The 20,166-nt window shown below is 37.9% G+C and overlaps 1 long non-coding RNA gene across 4 annotated transcripts in view; it reads right to left on the bottom strand.

Annotated features, from left to right (window-relative positions):
- LOC136302380 (uncharacterized) overlaps positions 1 to 19,582 on the bottom strand; it is a 72,318-nt gene extending 52,736 nt beyond the window's left edge. For 2 of the 4 annotated variants that reach the window (XR_010724051.1, XR_010724049.1), the window contains exon 1: positions 19,481 to 19,582. This is a non-coding gene — a long non-coding RNA (uncharacterized lncRNA). Of the gene's footprint in view, positions 1 to 19,443 lie in introns of all 4 variants that reach the window. The other 2 variants (XR_010724048.1, XR_010724050.1) reach the window with 2 other exon arrangements.
- Between the last annotated feature and the right edge of the window lie 584 nt (positions 19,583 to 20,166).

Here is a 20,166-nt window from a genome sequence, read left to right as displayed (position 1 = left end):
GTCCCATAAAAATGTCAGCAGACAGTATACAGCTTTTTTGCCTATGAAACTGATATGAAGGGCAGTAAGAAAACAGGCTCATTATTTCATGTATGCTTTAGCATAGACACTTAAGTCCACACCCAAAAATTTTGCTCCCTTTTCATCCATTGCTGGGGTATACTATATCCACTATTTTAGAATAAAGGGTGAAATTAAAAAAATAATACTTGTGCTAGACCTTATCACCTGCTCTCTTGAAAGGAATTTATATGTGAGAAGACGGTGAAACCTTCAAGAATGCATTGGCTCATGTTGGGGTCCTGGTTGGCTTTGTTGGACAGAAGTCCATGGGAAACAGCATTTAAAGAACCGGCAGTGCAAATCAGTCACACTCATTTAAAGAATTTGCCTCTGTCACGGTTTAACCCCAGCAGCCAGCAAAACACTACCTAATCCCTTGCTAACTCCCTCACTGTGGGGTGAGCAGAGAGAATCAGAAGGATAAAATACAAGAACACATGGGTTGATATAAAGACAGTTTAAAAGGTACAAAAGAACCATGCACGCAAGCAAAGAAAAACAAGTCATCTGTTCACCACTTCCCAAGGTCAGGCAGCTGTTCAGCCATTCCCTGAAAAGCAGGGCTCCATCACATTTAACAGCAATTTGGGAATACAAACACCATCACTCCCAAGATCACCTATTCCTCCTAATTCCCCCCCTTACTTCTTCCCCTTTGGCTCCTTGGTAACAACATTGTACAGTATGGGTCATTTGGGGTCTAGTCTCTTGGTTGCGTCCTCTCTCAACTTCTGCACTCCCAGCCTCCTCCACTGCTGGTGGGACAGTTTGATAAACAGAAATGACTGTGTAAGCACATCCAAACAGCACCACACAAACTGTTCTGAAGAAAATTAACTTTATCCCAGCCACAAACAACGGAACCACATCACTTAAATAGTCTGAGACAACTAAGTATCAGAAAGATAGATAAGGAAAGAATTTTTTTTTATACAACAGTGAAAGATCACTCAAGCTTAGTCAAAACATAGATCTTCCTGTCAAAACATTCAGAACAGTGGCAAAGATACCACTCAATTCAGCAGAGTTCACTCATTATTTCAGAGGTAAAGGCAGGACACTCTTTCTTACTGCTCCTAAGAAAAAGATGTCTGAAACAGACCTGTCCATGAAAGCATCTCTCTCTAGTCACTAATTTTGTCTTGGTCTGAATTTTTACCTGGTACAACCCACTAAATATTCCTCAGAGTATACATTTATGTGCATGTATCTGAGTACTCACAAACTGCACAAATTAAGTGCAGTTTATTGAAACAGACTCTCCTTCAAAGATAAAGATATTTTGTTGAAAATGGAAAAAGTTTCCTAAGATGCCACAGGTTTTATCACTTCCACAGCATTCATTGAGACATAATCCCATTTGTGGCTATTGAACTGATGTATTACCACTTTCCAGACATGGTCCCTCTAGCCAGCAGGCTGTGTTGCCATGTCAATCTCTTCACAAGATCAGCACGGTGATGATGCAAAGTAGGATATACCGGCATTGCAATACTATAATTGAAAAGGTTGCTCTAGAAAGAGCTTTTAAAATTCATTTTAGAAGTTGGCATAGTTTCCTGGGGTACCAAAATAAGATACCTAAACTTTAAAGGCTTTGTTGGTAAGAAGGGTTGATGGGCAGGTAGAAGACTAGGACTTCTAACAATATGGTAATAGTTGTTTTAAGGAAGGGTTTTAAATACCCCTTGCATTACAGCAGATGAAACTTCTTCAGGAAAAGAGAAAACTGTACAACACAGTGGGAGGATTGGCTTTGGAGGTTTTATGTTTAAGGATTTGGAACACTGGCATCATGCCCCTCACAGGAAAAACAGGAGAAAAAAGAAAGCAAAGACTAAAAAGCGAGTTATACCACTTTCCAACACAACCACACCCACACTGAGTGTTGCAGATGCAACAGAGCCCAGAGTATGTGTCAGTGTAAAGAATCAGTGAGGAGGAACTGCTAATTTAATAAACAAAAAATCCACAAGCAGAAAAGAAAACTTCAAAGCAGTCTCCAGAAACTGAATGCCATACCAAGTGAGGAGATGAGAAAAGGCTGATTGCAACCCAGGTTAATGGTTAATTAAAGAAACCACCTGCACAGTGAAGCAAACAGTCCTTCCAGCATATTTGAAATTCCTAGCAGAAATAAGTAGACATTACTGCCGTCTTCAAGGGAGTCAAGTAGCAAGAAACATCTTCAGCCAAACAATACCCAAGTATTCTCCTGTTAAAGACAAGGTCAATTTGCTGGCTGTTACTCAGTAACAACTGGGGGGAAATGTGAAGCAACAGGGTTAGAGAGAACCAAAAGAAAAGGGGAAAAGTAGTAAGCACCTTGGTCTTCAAAAGGGGTAGGGTTAGGTGTTTCTCAGTTAACTATCAAGTCAGGCTCCTTACTTGTAAAGCTCGCAAAACAGTTCAGGTGTTTTAGTCCCACTTGCATTCTTACCAAGATATAAGTTAATTAAATTCAGATATTCTTGTTAAAGAAAAATAAATTCAAAGCACAGGGTTGCTTTTAACTTGTATAGAAAAAAGGAACAACTAGTAACAGTTAAACCCGCTAAAACTAGGAGTAGCAAACAAAAACATCAGGTTTCGTTTCAATGTAATGTAAATGGAACGGCCCAGGATTGTATAGGAATGAGTCAACAGAAGCTTAGTGGAGAGCAAGTCGAAGACAGTACAGCAAAAAGAGGTGCAAAAATAGCAACCCTTGCCACTAAGTACACCAAATATGAAATCCATTTTAATGTGTGTGAAAGATGCCAAAACATTACATCTAGTGTTGTTTATTTGGGTTTTGCCTGATTTTTTTTATAGCTTCAGTTTTGATACACTGATACTTGTTATACTTCCCAGAGCTTATTGATAGACTCTTCTGTTACTGAGTTTTTCTTCCCAGTGAAAATACTTTTAGAATTATCTTAACCTTTTCACAGCAACAGTAGCAGATGATGATAGCAAAGTGCTGCAGGCAACATAACCACAGACAAACAAACTCAAAACACTAAGTATTTTCAGTGTAAGCAGGTCTCAAGAGTGTTTAGCTGTCAAAATCCTAAGGTTATGAAACATTTCTTAAATTCAGTTTTGGATGGAAAAAAAAGTTTGATAGAACTTCTAAAATCCTAACCTATAAAATCTAAATGTATTTCTGTTGTGGGAATTTAGTTCACTTTCCAGTAGTAAAGAATGTAATGTCATTCAGATAGATCAATGTTGCCACAAGGACAGCTGATATGACTTAGAACATTTTAATTTTTACCTGTTCTAAATAAATTTTGTTGCCTCCAGATTAGCAGGATCAGAGTGTTCCATTTCCTTTGCAGTGCTATATGATGAAATAATCTATCTCACAGTGTTTTTACCTGATTTGAATTTTGAGTCTTCTCCATCTTAAGTATCTTTACCTTGTTCTCCCTCATGTCCCCCTCAGATATCTTTCTACCGCCTTTATTACTTCTCTGTAGAGCTTCACAATCAGTCTGTATTACTCAAGATGCAGTTCAACAAGTATTAAAAGTGTCATATTCATACCTTCAACTATGCTACTACTTCATTGTTCCTAAAATAAGTCTAAGTGTTCTAGATAAGCCCACAACATCTGCTTTGGAATCAGGAAAATTTCTTGTGTTGGAAAAGGCAATTTGGTTAGGGATGTTCTTCTGGCAAAGAGGTGCTGGTGAACATCTTGTCCTTATCCCTGTTACACTACCACATACAAACATATCAGCTTCACACCCTGAACATGAGGTTGCTCTTTAGCTACTCCCCTGTGCCCCCTTTCTCACAAAATTATGGTCTTTCATAAGAATTTTCTCCAATATCCAGAAAAGCCCCGAGGACACAGAGCAACTTTCCAGCCCAGAAAACACCACAGGAATGCAGAACTCCATGAAACCAGAATTTGCAGCACCAGCCTTTATAGGTTAGTAATGCCTTTGATCACCAGAGGAACTCTGCTGAACACTTAGTTTTGCATTCAGAGACCTTGTTCTCCACATCTAATGAATTCTGAAATACTTCTAATAAATTTACACTTACCTTGCATATTAATTATTCACAACTACAGCATTTTGAAGGGCTATAACTCTAAGCATGATAGTAATTTATTTTACCAGCTACTGCCCCAGAGCAAAGCCAGGAATACCTGTTAGAGGATTTCACTGCCTCCTGGAACCCTAGGGTCTTGTACTTGTGCAGGTCTGTGAATTATCTTGAAAATAAAGTTAGATGCTCTCATATTAGAGAAATAGTAGCAACAGACTTGACAGAAAAAATACGTTTTCTAGGTCAACGCTCCCAGCATAATAAATGCTTTTCACAGTTTAAGAATACAACAAACTCTGAGCACTCAGAGAAGAGCAGCTTCAACTGCCCATTCTGTCAGTAACACCAAACTCCAAGACCCATAGTGCAGCTTGTACTTATTAGCCCAACATGAAGCAATGCTGTTCACTTTTTATAATGCAGAGCAATCTAGCTAATCATTTCACCGAATAGTGTCATATGACTGTGTTTCAACATTGATGGTCATTTTCTGCCCTGGAAATTCGGGATTAAGCATCTAGGATGACCTAAACTAAAATTAGAAGAGTTATTATTTTCTGGAATATTATCTGGAAGATGCACCATGTGATCTGACAGCTGCATTGGGAAAGGTGAGGAAATCCTTCTCTCTAGCATCATAACACAGGGCTAGGAAGTGCAGCTCCTCAAGTGACTGCAGATCACAAATCCATCAGTTATCTGGTTCTTCATGACCCTTTACAGCAGTAAGAACAAATCTCTGGAGGTGAAAAGAATTCTAAAAGCCCCATAGAAGCCAATTCCAACTAAAGAAAAGTGATTTGAAGGAAATACTTTGTTCCATTTCTTACGGCACCAAAAATACCAAGCATTGACCTGGGGACACTGGAAAAACACCACTTTTTTGTCCTTGAAAAAGGGCCAAAAAAAAAAAATCTTTCCACAAATAATTTTAGAGTAAGAGAGAAAGAGTTTAGAAAAACAAAAGAAAAGAAAAACAAAACAAAACAAACAAACAAAACCCAGTATGTAACCATGCAGAAAACACATATAGCTGAAGCACAATATTATTCTGCTTGGAAACAGTCTCTTGTGTGAAAGATTCTCCATAATGAAAGGTTTTCTATCAGCTGTGCATAGAGAAGACACTTCAATTTAATCACCTAAACAGTGGATATAAAACATAAACTAGGATATACATATGGATTGTTCAGTTTAAAATATATGGCTCAAATTGCATTCCAAGTGATTTCTCAGTAAAATACCTTTTGAGACAACTACTAAAAACTGCTAGCAAGAGAGAAGAGGATGTGTGTGAAGGAATATAGTGGGACCAGGATTTTTCCTCATTTCACACATATCCAAGAAAGAAAAAGAACAAAAGTTTATTTGTGTCCATAAAGGAATATGCTTTGATCATTTGTTCCCAAATAAAATTATGTTATAGAAACATACAACAGTTTGGGTTGGGAGGAACCTTTAACATCATCTAGACCAGTGTGTCACAGGTCTTGTACTGTGCTTTGAGACACCAAAAGAGAAACATGCTGAAATACCAGTGGAGATCATATTAATTTTTTATTACTTGCTGCCTTAGTACGGGTACAAAAGCAACTTGGAAATTTCTGAGAGTTCATATTATCCTGCACTACAGTCTTAGGTTCAACTGAAGGCATGCACATTAATTTGACAGCACTTCCTTAGCTCTTTATGAAGAGACCTCATAAAATTCAGAATTTCTAATATATTAAACAAGACACCACACACATGCATTCACAATGCATTCACTGGGAAGGAGACATCACCATAAAGTTACTTCAAGTCTGCAGAAAAACGAGCTGCAGAGTTGAATGTCAATTCCTACTGCAATACTAAGTATTCAGTTCCAATGCATAGTTCAGCATGTTTTCAAGTAATTTTTCCTAAAATAACACTCCCATAGAAGTGCTATTGTTGAATGACACAGAACAGTTTAAAGAGGCTTTTTCAATGTTATTAGACATGCAGTACTTAGCAGTCCATCCCCATTTTGAATTAACAGTCTGCTTTTGTCACAGAGAAAAGCTTCAGACATTTACATCTGTGTGTATTTTCAGGTATAATCATGGTCCATTACTTACAAGGAAAAAAATTATATTCCAGGACATTTCAGCTTTAAATTATGATTTTATAACCACAATAAAATACCACCTGTTTCACCGAACTAGAGAGACTACTAAAAAATCAAGGTGAATGCTCTCACCGTAACAAGACAACAAAAGAGGTGTGCTTTCCTAGTTAGTTTAGACTTGTGTCAAACACAACTGCCTGCACTATCCATAATCATAGCTTCAACTGTGATTTCAGTGGTGTGATATGCTCCTGTTGCTGCACAGAGCAAAGAAATCCAAAGCAGAGGAATCCTCATCATTGTTAACTTGACAGCAGAGATATCTTTCCTTATTTAAAAATATGGGGTGAGGGTGATAAAAACCTAGGAGACTTACTCAAATTTACTTCTACACAAATACAAAAGATGAATTCTTGTTTGTCCTTCACACTCCTGCAGATCTCTGAGCGCCGGAAGAAATGCAGGTTATGTAATGCCCCAAGAAGTCCATTTAAGATACATGTTCAGGCCTACCCTTCATTCTCAGAAATCAGACCTGCCTTAAGTTGGTGACGTGAATCACCTCCAGTAGGGAAAAGAGTGAACAACAAAATTGACTATTTCTGCAAAGCAGGGAGCAGTGTCACAACCCATCAATGGGACAAGAGACATTCAGGTTGTACAAAGACACCAGACCATGTGCCAGGGAACTTGTATGTTTTATTGTACAGTTGTTAAGGACACCTCCCTTTCCAGCCATCCAGGAGCTACTCTGGCAGCCACATCCACACCACCTGAGCTGAAACCAAGGGCTCTTTGCAGTTTCACACCCCACACTCACATAACCTGACCAGGCTCCCTCACAGGCTTAGCCCCAGATTTCCCATAGCAGAGTCTTTTTCATTTTGATCCTTAAAATAATTCAGTCATGGTGCAATAACAAAATAAATATTCCCAAAGCCAATATCTCATTCCTATCCCAGCATCCAACACCTCCGTCAGTAATTTCTCCCATTCTGCAGCCACAGAGGGCACAATGTGCAGCTATTGGACAAGGCCCCTTTCTACGTGCAGCAGAGATTCCAATTTTGCCCTTTCATTTTTCTCCCAATTTGAACATTTCTGTAAAGAGACAACCAAATGTCATGAATGTTTTTGTAAAAAGTCAACCAAAACTTGTGAATGTTTTTGTAAAGTGGCAGACAGATTTTGTAGAAATTTGTCTCTCTAATTTTGCACTTTATCTATACATTTTGATAAAGAGTCATAAATTGTTTTGTTCTTTCAGGCTCCATCAGCACAACACATAAGACACCCTTCACCTAGGAAGACAAGGATAAGGCAAAGTATTGTCCACAAAAGGAATGGGTTCAAGGCTTAGCATGTCCCATTCCTGCACATTCCAGATCCATCCTATCCCCCATTCAGGGATGGAGAAAACTGATCCCATCCCAGAAAAAATTATCTGTGGGGCTGTTCAGTCCCTTTCAGCCTCCTGTCCATGGCATTAATTTTCTGTCACAGCTCCCACAACAAACTCCTCAAAACTTCTGGCTCACAAGTCACAACACATCAGTTCAAAGGTGTGATTCCTGAGAGTCACAGCCATCACACTGATTGGAACAGGCTGACATACCCCAAATTTCAACAGATTAATCAATATATACCATGTATTTTTTCTTTTATTTCTACTCTCTCACTCCTTTTCCACTCTATTTAAGTAAGAGTTGAAATCAGTATGCTTAAGTGTGTCATGTAGGGACAATATTGGACATAAAATGCATGTCAACACCATGCAGAAGACAAAGCAAATGTTTTTCCATTGAACTTTTGTGGTTTTCAAGCTTTCAGTAAAATGGACACCACTAGTAAGCATCCATCTTCACAGCCCCATTCAGCTACTTCTTAAATTGGAGACAGATCATAGAATTCCTTGACAAGGATATGACTACATTAAAAATTTACACAAGTTCAAGAAGAGAATGGACATAATCATAAAAAAAACCACACGGGTGACCTAATTGTGGAGAAATCACAGGTAGCTCTGAAATTTCTTGGAAATGACCAGTAAAAATTAGACAAGAATCGGGAATATGTATTCTAGACACTTACTGTATTCTATTATTCTTTGTAATGCTAATTGCCCTGTTCTTTTAGTCTTAGCTTGTTTATACCTCCCAGTCATTTATCAGAGATAGGATAAGAATGCACAATGACTTGGTTTGACTGAGTAGATATGCTACTGAAGTGCAGTTTTTTTCAGGGCTCTAAGCATGGAAAAATTTTATTTCCTTGTAATTGGCTGGTTCAAATAACTCATACCTTTGTATTAGCTAATAATTAGGCTTCTACACACCAGAATCAGCTCTTGGATAGTAAAGACACTAGCCAGTAAAATCTGATATTTTAAAATAAATAGTGGCACTGCAATTCACAGTTTAAAAAGCACTGTTTTCTACTGCTTTAAGAGCACAGTTAATATTCTCAAGTAATCCAATAAACAAGTGCCTGAGAAAGGCTTTTCTCTAAGACAGTATCCCAAAAGTTCCTGCTCACTTCACCTCAAATTAATGGAATTTAACTTGCACATCACTTCTCCAAACATGCACCTGGAAGTTTCTGTTTTTCCTTCAGCTCTAATGATCACTGAAACTGCTAACACAATCAGCTGTGGTTCACATGTTGTCTGCAGTAATGTTTTGCTCAGTCTGAGTCCATTAGAAAGACACATGTCTAGGTTGTTTGCAAATGACAGTCACTCTGGACATATGACATTATGGCTCTTTAATCCCTTCTGGGAACAGAGCCTTTCTTTGACTTTATGCCTCTGAAATACAGCACCTACAACCACTATATTTGCACTGCTGTCAGAATCATAAAGATCTTTATGAACTCACCTGTGATAAACCTGTCCATCATTCCTAGCCACCCAGTCAAGCAGAGCTGCTGGCAATACCTACTGTTCTGAGCTCTCTCCTGTTTCTGCTAAGCCTGAAAACATTATCCTGGGGTTTATCATTACTGTCATTGCGGTGAGGCTCCAAACTATACTTGAACTACTTGCTCTCGAGGCAATATATATAAACAGATAGAGATACAAAGTATACAGATATAGACACACCCCAGCTAACTCAGACTGCAAAAGTATACCATTTTAAAGAAAATTACTGTTCAGGAAGCTATGCTTTTCACATATAGTGAAAGTTTTAAAGTCAGAAGTTAAAATGTACATGGACAACTAGGTTTATGTTCCACTTCTGTTCTATTCTATCTTCACTGTTACCTCAAACAGCTTAAGAGCACTGTGTTTTTTGCATATCCATTCCAAAATGCATACAAAGTCAGTCAGAGCAGTTCAGAACTCATTTCTGTGCATCTGTTCAGATACCTGTAACCAAACACAAGCAGTCACCACAAAGAAATTTAATTACTTCAAAGATATCAATATTCAGTTTATTTCTGAAACATCCTTTAAAACTCATTCCCATCAAGTCTACTCCAACACTTCTGGTGTTTAGAATTTCAATAACCTGCAAGTTTCTCAGGCTTGGAGAAGTGGGAAGACTAAAGCAAAAGCCAGGTGTTTCCCCTCACTGGAAGACCACGAGGGCAAGGAGCGGTTTCAACAGGAAGATGCAGAGGGCATGGAGGCAACAGGAGAGAATCCAGCTTCACAAGGAGCTGTCCCATGGGATGTGGGAAGAGGACCTGGAGACAACTCTCTGGGCCTGAGCAGTGTCCTCTGAGAGAGCAGCACAGGGAGCATGGGAGTGATGGATGCAGGGGCAGTGCCACAGGCACTCAGCTGTCCCAAGAGCATACTGCTGCCAGATACTCTTGGCTGTGGCCAAAGGTAGTAAATCTACAGTATCCCATAATTTAAATTAAGGTAAGATCATTTTGAAGGCATGAAGTACAAGGATACTTCCTAGCCACAGCACTTAGATGTTAGAAGCTAGCTTGCACTATAGGAGAGATGCTTCTTATAATGACATTAAAAAAAGAAAACCTGACTTCAAGTTTGCTCGACTACATTGAAATTAAATAGCATTTCTTTTTTCTGTGGTAGAACAAACATCATTTCCCAGATTACTGAATAATATAGACTTAGGAAAAAGTCTGGGTTTCCTGTCATACAGCAAGAAGTAATATTGGTCCTTTGCCAAAAAACCCAGAAGTGAGAAAAGCCAATGAATTATTTGTCCCTCTCTGCCATAGAAAGCTCAGGAGGTTTCTCTATCCACAGCAGGAAATACAAAGTATGAGGTAGTTATCTACCATGTAATTCATTAAGCACATAAAATTTATGAACCATGACAGTCCAGAAATACACTCTCACCACTCTGCAAGGCCATTTTCAAAGGACTTGGTCTAGTTGACTCACAGTCTACACTTAGATATGTTAAAACATTAAAAAAACCCAACCTAAAAATGCAAAAATAGGGACTTTTTTTTTTCCATAAGCCAAGGAAAAAGTAAAGAACAATGGCAAAGACATTGCTTACAGCTACTCAGTTATAACAATGTTCAAACTCTGTCATCAGAGCAGGAGGAATGTCCTAGAGGCAGAAATCTGGAATGTAGTTTGCAGGAGATTTTTTTTCCTTCAGAGCTAATCAAGGTCAGTTGAAAATCTTGACACATGGAGCTGTCTATAGCTACCCACAAATTCTGATTTTTTTGTCTGATTCAGACATATTTATGTGTAATATTTAACTAGTTCTTCAGAAAAATCTTAATCAAGAACCTTATTGAGAAGCACTGTGGAATCTTGACTGTTGAGGAGAGTTTCAGGGAGTAGAAATCAACTGAAATGTCGGAATATCGATCTTGAGACAGAACCTCCTCCTGTTTGACTAGGCAAGATGGAAATACAGTGGAAGATGGGATTTACTACAACTAGAACCCCAAAGATCTGTGTCAAGATGGTTTCCTGTCCATTTTTATGCTATTTTGCCATTGCTGTCAAAGCCTTGTTTCATGAGGCCAAAGTCTATAGAAAACAGATTGTATTCTTTTCACATGGTAGCATCTCTGTTCTCATTTAAGTGTTCATATTATTTCAGTTCAAGAATCACAACAGCAAAGTAGAGCCTAAGGAAAGAATGATAATCTGCACTTATTCTACTGTTTCAACTTGAAAAACTTTTAAAAAACCCCTCACACAGGTGCAATAGAACACAAGAGAGGATGGGAGAAATTAAGGCTGAGAGAAACCCAAGAGTGAAGGACATGGTATTATTGTTCACTGGTGCTTTATTCCGAATAAAAATAAGGGCTCATGAGATTAAGAAGAAATACAAGACAGACCCTAGATTTGTTTTACTTTGAACCCCGAAGTTAAGTCTCCATGCTTTTAAAAACTGTATATTAAACTGAAAAGCAGAACGAGATGTGCTCTCTTAAAAGCTGAGCACTATGTGTTACTTAAATAATAAACATATTTTACTCATAATTTATATCCATGCTGCTGCACTCCTAACACGTGTGGGAATTCACATAAGCAGAGGGAAAAAGGAGTTCAATTTCCTTCCTCAATATTCAGTATTGTAATATTTATCTGTAAATTAAAATCTGTTTATAACATTGTCACCAGTGACATTTTGTGCTAACTACTGATAAATCACATGATTACACAGAGATGTGAAAAATGCAGTAATTAAACTGATCACTCTTTCATATTAAACATCTGACTTAATCATTGCATTTCCATGGTAATATTTGATAACAATAACTTCATCCCAACTCCATCTATTTCTTCCACTATTTCTCTTCGTTTGATATAAATATTTGACAAACTAAAGTAGGAAGAACCCGTCTCAGAACTGAAATAAAATTTAAAGTACAGGGGAATCTCGAACTGAAGGAAAATAGAAGAAAAAATGCAAGTGCAAAAAACTTGTTGGAAAGTTCCCTCACATGTAAGCAGAGCCAATCCTTCTTAATAAAACTAATCATTTTAAGTTCAAATGAGTCTCAAAATAAAGAATGGATCCAATGTCTTCCATAAACAACAGGGGAAAAAATTAAAGTACAGTAGAGCTTTGAAAAGTACACAACTATTTTAAAAACCTGGAAGCTGTGGCTTTTAAAACAAGAAGGTAGAAAAACTTCCTAATATTGAGTGGCAAGTAAGTAACCTTCCAGGTTTCTGTTGAACTACATCCTCTAAGATTCATTCCTGCTCTCCTTCCACCCCTCAGTAGACCTTTGTGAATATTTTGGCAGTACATTTTCTAGAAAACAGAATCAGTGATGGCCCACCAGTTGCCAACACAATACGTAAGCAAACTGCAGTAACAATTAGTCCTCTGACCTGCTTCTGCTTTTTTGAAAAGAATACATGAATTCTTTTTAGGAGAAGCTGAGCGAGTCCAGAAATGCAACATTTTCTAGACACACACACACCACCACCACCCTCCATCATTGGACAACAGCTCTAGATAGGTCACCTGCATGGTAGAAATAGCCCACTCTGATAGTCCTGTTTGGTGATTAGCACCAGAACAACATTTTTCATCAGTGCAGGGGGTGGTGGATGCAGAGGAGAGACTTGGCCTGTTTGACCCTTATGGTTTGCTTTACAGGGCAAAGTAATTGCCTGAGCATAGAAAAACGGTGCACAGGTGCAGAGAAATGGGATATAGGGAAAGATATCCCAGGTTTATATCTAACCCAGTGGAAAGGGACTGCCTTTACAGTGAATCAGATGGAAAATGCACAGGAAGACCACAGAAAGATGAAAATCCAAGTAATTAATTGGTTGGCTATGGATTTGAGTTATGCCCAAGTTTGAGTTATGTATATTCCTCTGAATAGAATATACCAAGTATGACTAAAAACTACTAGGAAAAGCATTTAAGAAAAAAAAATCACTTAAAACAGTATCTTCTCATCTTGTCATATTCATGGCAAAGGGATTCATTGTCCAGAAATTATAATTGCAAAAAGAAAGTCTTATCTCAGGCCCTAACTTGCACACCTATAGTTTAAATTCTAGAATTAGTATGGATGTATGCAAAGTTGTGCCCTTAATAAATGTGGATTTAGAGTTGCTTCACATACACAAAAAAAATAGCACTAGGCGTTTGAAGTGAAAGAAAAGACTGAAATGAGACTATAAAAATAGTGACATTAGCTGAAACGAACATGAAATGTCATTGATTGCATTTCCCTGGGCAATTCCTGGGCAATATAATGTGCTAATTCATTACCACAGAGTAATGTCCAATATTCACATTAAATACATGATTATACATTCATTCATGTAGAACCAACATAAAAGGCACCATGCTATACAGTCAGAGTTGGAAAAGTTTTGCATCTCCACAGGTCTTTCCTCAGGTCATTAGTCTTTTACCATTAATTCAAAAATTGCTATATAATCAGAAATACAAGAACGTGTATATAGTTCTGTAGAAGAAATAAATCTTCATTATATAGCCTGTATTAATAAATATCTGTCATTGGGGGAAAAAGAAAATGTTAATCAAAGGATGTTACAGACAATCAAGGTGTCCTTGGCCAGCTTATATAGCAGCATTTCACATAATGAGGACCATGACAAAGTTTGTGTTCCAAAATATTTTATGTCATTTTAACCTTGTCACTGGCACCAAGGTTAGCGCTGATCACTCCAGTCAAAGTCACTCACTTTAAAAAGCTAAAACCATAAAAAAGGATGCTAATGAACTCAAAAAAATACCAGCAGTTAATATGTAGACTCTTTAGCTGAATTCATTACTCAGGCATTGCACAACATGTGTCTCAGAGTAACAGCAGCAACACAGGACACTGCATTCTGTACATAACACAACTGATTCACCTCTGAGACATCCCATGTGAAGCAACTGAGGCAAACCACAGGAAAATTTACATTCCCCACAACATCAACAGTCTAGAGTGCTGTAGGAGTGAAGGTAAATTATCTAATCGCTATTTAGTCTTTGAGAGTCTATTCTCTAGTTCAGCAGTTTCCAATTCTTTTTCTCATATATGCCTATTGGTAAATAAATTTAAGCATGCACTCCCAATGCATGCATAGTTTTTTCTTTAAAAATGATGCACATGTACTACTCTTTTAATACATTATGCATATTTTTAAAACACAAACATAACACACAAATTAAAATAAGATTTAAATAATCAGTATTTTATTTATCATTTTACGTATTAACAGCTTTAAAAAAAACCCTTTTTGCTTTCCCCAAAAATAAAACTAATTTTTTCAATTTTTTCAGGGAGAGGTAAGTGATCAAATATGGTACATTATTTTCGACAATTTGGTTCAACACCTTGTGATGCAGCAATTCACAAGTCTGGTTCAAAGTTCAGGTTATTTCTATAATGATAATCATTTTTTTTTTTCAAGTTCTTGTCAGATCTGGTAAGGACATCATTGCTTTCACCTCATAATGCAGCTGACAGCTTCTCCTATAACTAGAAGTGTCAGCTCTGCCATTTCCTTTTTGTTCAATTGTTCTCACATTATTATTCTTACATTTGACAAACAAGTTTCTTTGCAGGGATCTTTTTAAGATACTTGTCTATTTTGGGAGGGTTAGTCTAGCTAATAGTAGACCATCTAATGTTTAAATCCACTTAACCAGACACATGTAAACTGTTATACATCACAAAATACTTCAAGGGAATGAACAAGTTGAGGTGCCATTGTGAATCTGTCTACATTTTGGAGCATCCATTCTTCTCTTAGTAGACCTTGTGACCTGACTGTGGTCATCTGACATGTGGACCAAGTGAGAGCACCAGTGTCAAGCTGTATATTAAATATTAGTAAACTTATTTTGGGCTTTTTTTAATCTAAAAAGTATGCATAAATGGAAGCTCCAGTATTTCCTCCCACACCCCATCTTGCACACACTCTGGAGTGCACATGCCTTATTTTGCAGTGCAGACAACTAATACGTTTCTCTCAAAACAAGATGCCATACTGTATTTTTTTAATAGTTGAATAACATACCACCCAATATACCTACTTCACGCCTGAAGGGGATTGTAACTGCAAATTTATCTTTTTTACATTTTTTTTAATTACTTTTCTTTGGACCAGTGATATGACTACAGGCACTTGCTTCTTTACAGCGTACCACAGCGGAAATTTTTGTTTGGATGCATTACCCAGAATGTGCTAACTAGATCTTGCCTCTGCCAGGCCTGGAGTTGATGTCATCCTATTGCTCCCTTCTGTGCTTATCTTGTGGAAAAGTCCTTCTGTGACCTTTAAAAGTGTTTGTAACAGGCAATTGTGCCCTTTAGGTCCTTACAGTACCTCAAGCCTTTATACAACCCAGGTCACCTGCTCCACAGAATAATGAGAGTAAGGTCTCAGAGCTACAACTGCCTATATCATCCAAACACCATTAAACAGAATACACACTAACAGCAGAAACATACAGCCATCAAGCCCGAGAAGTGAGAAACTTGCTTGCTCAGTTAGTAAATAGAATAACATTTGAATGGGATCTAAAATCCTCTTATTACAAGCAATAACTGAAAATTTGACAGTCACACCCTTGAAAAACATTCACAGAATAGAATAAAAAGGAAAAAAAGTCTAGACAGAAGCTTTTGATATTATCATTCATGGTCCACAGAGGCTGTCATGAAGATCCCTTTTTAGTAGTTTATGGTATTCACTGCTTTGTTCATTAGTATCTCTTGAGGCCTTTTTATAAGTTTTGTTCAGCGACATCACAGATTTCCTGTCCGCTGTACTGCTGAACTCAAAGTTTGCTCTACACAGGCAATCTCCAAGCAAAGTATGCTGCTTCAGTATACAAATGAGTGAGACAATTTTCTTTTAATGTTTTAAATTATCATTTGATCACTCCATTCCTACTTTTCATAATAGTAGAATAAAACTAGTGATGATCTGAGATTTATATATGTCACCACTTTTAAATTTTTATTTCCAGCTTCTACAGAGGTGTTGTGAGTTTGATAAAGAAGTCCTATGTATCTATTGAATATGCAAACTTTCTCTCTTACAAGAGGACCATCTTGGGAACAAACTTGTTCCATTTATGTTACTGAAAAAACGCAGCATCATTACTGTGTATATATATCATAATATACAAGGCCATAGATTCTGAATATCAGAAAAGAGTAAACATCTATTGTGTTTGGTGAAATCCACAGATTTTGTAAACCATCATTCTTTCAATGGTAATTGATACAAAATGCAAGTCATAAGATACATTTGATTGCTTCAAGTGCAGCTGGTTAGCATAAATAAAAATGTATGAAGCACAGAAAGAATCAAAACTGGTTTCTTCTGTTTTTCTAAAAAGCAGGATGTCTGAATTACAGCAAAGAGGCAACTTTGAAAGCAGCGAACAATCAATTTGCAAATCACATCCACACACCAAGTCTGGTTTGAGGGTAACAGTGATGTTTTTGCTGCAGCCTAAAGGCTCTAGGACTGCTCACAGAGTTACAAAAACAGGATAATAAATAGCTCCTAACCTGGAAGACGATCCCTCTCCTGCCTTTAATTTCCCCTTTGTCTTTGTAATCTACATTTCATGAAAAGTCATTGAAGCAAGCACTTTCCAGAGCCAAACAGTGCCTTGGAGAGGTACTCATACACAGCTGCCACAGACCCAACAACAAAGTGCTCTTTGCTTATAGAGGTCTGTTCAAAAAGGCTTTTCCATAGTGCTTTTGTACTCTCTATATATAGCTTATAAATGGCCAAGAATTATTCATGATGAAGAATGAACCAAGGATGTAATTGCAAAAGAAAATCTCCCTGCTTTAGTCTTCTTTGTTTTAAGAAACAACGGGCAGAGTTCTAGGAGTATCAACCAGATGTTGGGGCCGGGGGAACTGAGAGGCTACAGACATGAAGAGACCTCTCCTTACAAAATTTAGGCTATATAATGTTATCATCCTTAAGTCTTAGACATTTAACCAGATTCTTGAATGTGAAATTTGATAAACCAGGTTAGGCAAAGAGCACAGGAATAACAACCCTATTGAATTTCACAAAAGCAATCCACAAATTCATTTACTCAAACATGTAAAGTACTCATAATCTCATAGCTAAATTGTTAGCCATATGCAGACTTGTTATTTTAAATCTATCACACACATACATCACATATCTATTAGAGTATTAGAGTTAGAAAAAACCCATGTCAAACTCATACTAACTCAGGCCCAGAACATCAAAATTAGGGACTAGACTATGCAGGAGCACCATCTAAGTTAAACATTCACAAGTGCTGAGGATTCACATAAAATGTCTGTCACAGCATTGCAGAATATAAACTCACATGCATTTTTTTCTGCTGTCACTAATGCATGTGATGCTGTTAAAATTAACTTCTGAATTTAACATTCTTACATTCATTTATTATTCATTTACACTGAACTCCACATTCCAGACATGCAGCAGGACTCTGAATTAACTAACATGAGGCATATTCACTGTGCAAGACAAATTACCATTTAAGCTAGAATCTGAGCCTTAGTTTTCAGAACATTTGTCCCAGCCTTTCCAGAGCTTCTGTACTCTTCCTGCAATACCTGAAAACCTTCTTTGACCAGAATATAGAGGTTGTGTCAGGTTGGCTTTGAGCAGCAAGAGCTGTAAACTGTACAGGTACTTTGGCAACCTGCTGAGTGAATTGCTCTGTGCTTGCCTGAGCACTGCTGTTTCTGTGCAAAGGAAAGTAAGTGATCTTCACCATGGACTGGGAGGAGAAAGCTACAGACTAATTTTTTAAAAATACACAGAAATTATCAGCAGTAGTTTAAAAAATACTTTATCTAGTTTACAGACCTATGACTCAATAGCAAATCTGAAGCTTAACCACAGCAAATCTGCTTTCCTCAGTACGTTACGTAGAATTAGCCAAATCTATGTTCCTTTAATACAAGAAATAGTCAGTACAGTTAATTATGAGACTGGGAAGAGTCAATATACTCCACAGACTCTAATCTGTGACATTTGAACAAGGCAATCTCTCAGGCTTTTAAATATCAGACACTCATTTTTGCTCTTCCTAGTGAATGCCCCAAGTATTAGGCTACCAAATATGACTCACCATCAGCAACTTGAAGAGCTATGCATCCCAAACCATTATGATCCTTCTTTTCCAATTCCAACTAGCCAGGCCACTCTACAGAGCAGAAGGAATCTCCTATCCAGACATGCTTTGATGATTGGAAAAGAGTTTCTATCATTTCTTCTTTAATCCACTGGGTCCATTCACAAAGTGATTACTATTCCTGGTGTCAGATCTATCTGGTAAGCCCCATTACCCTGCTCCCATAGGGGTTTCTCAGTCTGAGGTTTATTATTTAACTGAGGAAAGGAAAAAAGGAATCATTATTTCAGTTGTAATGTTTCCAGAGTGGGCTCGAATGAACAGTACATTCATAGAGTATTTGTGAAATAACTTTATTTTGAAAAAGAAAGGCAAAGAACTCTCTGTCCCTATTCTATTTTTCCCTCAAAATACCACTGAGTATACTATAGAAATCACTGTTAGCAGACCACATCCTCTCATGTCTACAGCCATCAAGTGTTATCTCCAGCAGAGAATAGTTTTTCCTGCTATAAAGATAGCTTTCAAGAAATGGCAACATAGAGAGTTATAGTAAAATGGATTCTGCATCAAGCCGGCTAATTGTCTTTTTTTTTGACCTCTCTTTCTAAAGTCCTTTCTCAAATGAAATTCCCTTATTAACAAATAAAACCCCCCCAACAATTACTTGATTACACATACATTTCCAAATAGAGTAGTTTGAAGACTTTGTTACAGCAGGAAGTTATTTACTTTCTACATTAAACCATCTTTTAGCCTTCATTTAATGTCTTCCTCATGAAAACAGGTTAAAGACATCACCCTCCTGCCTTCTCCCAAGTAAGCTCACAGACAGCCCTTCCAGCCAGGCTTCATTCTAAACTCATGTCAGAGCTCCATCCAAAACAATCCCTATTTTCAACAAATTCAGCATAAATACATTACCTGCCCTTTTGCAGTCACAACAGCCAACACCACTCATACACTTTTACTCTGAACTAATCTAATGTTACATATGCAAGCAGCAAGATGGAGAGAATTTAGTGTTGAGCAGATAGGAACTCTCACCCTCTCCAAGAGCCAGCAGGCTGCATATTCCCGTGCCTGCAGCTGCAAAGCACAGCACAGATACAAACACTGAAGCAGTCTGACAATTCAGCTGTACCTTCCGTTTCAGCACACTCACCCTCCAGTCCTCATGCAAAACAATACTACCTTGTAAAGATGGCACCTGCTCATTGTGCACACTCACTTTCCACAAGCATTCAGAGTCATCTTCTGTGAATTGACTCTCTGGAGTTTCCTACTCCCAAACACACTGTAAAACCAATACAGCCACAGGTAAGGAAAGTACGGCTTGCTTGTTTGAATCTATAAAGTCTGACACATTAACGCATTGCCTTGGTTTCACCTGCTGGGCCAAACTACTCTCCATAAGCCCCAGCCCCACTGAAAACAATTAAGTCCATCAGTGCAGACTCACAGTCATGGTCACAGGTGCAACAGGGCACAATACGAAAACAGGTTATTCCAGCCTACCAGGCCTTCCCTGTGTGTGAACAGCTAGCAGATGCCCTTCCCAGGGCATCTTTTACAGACAGAGACCACTGAGGTACTTTTAAGACCTTAGCTTAAGCTTTAGCTCAAATAAATTATGTTAAAAATTCCTTCTGCTTTCTCTGCACCTGCATAGGACATAGTGTGGGACATGGGAACTGAAGTCATCCACCTTGGTGCCCCACACTGAAAACCATAAGCTAGTAGCACATATTAACAACCCACTAATTGCATTCAAGATAGCCTTTCAGCAATAATTTACACCTGATAAGTACCTGCAGCAGCTACTTAAGTAATCAGAAGTCCCAGCCCAGGAATACAATGTGCCTCCTCTTTGATCATGTCCTTTGCCTAGGGCTATCTATAGGCAGCTAATTCTTT

The sequence above is a fragment of the Chamaea fasciata genome, unplaced genomic scaffold (genome assembly GCF_029207755.1).
Source record: "Chamaea fasciata isolate MVZ Bird 193981 ecotype frontalis unplaced genomic scaffold, bChaFas1.0.hap1 SCAF_1, whole genome shotgun sequence".
NCBI lineage: Eukaryota > Metazoa > Chordata > Aves > Passeriformes > Sylviidae > Chamaea > Chamaea fasciata.
The sequence above is the reverse complement of the archived record's forward strand: the minus strand, read 5'-3'. Positions and strand labels throughout refer to the sequence as shown.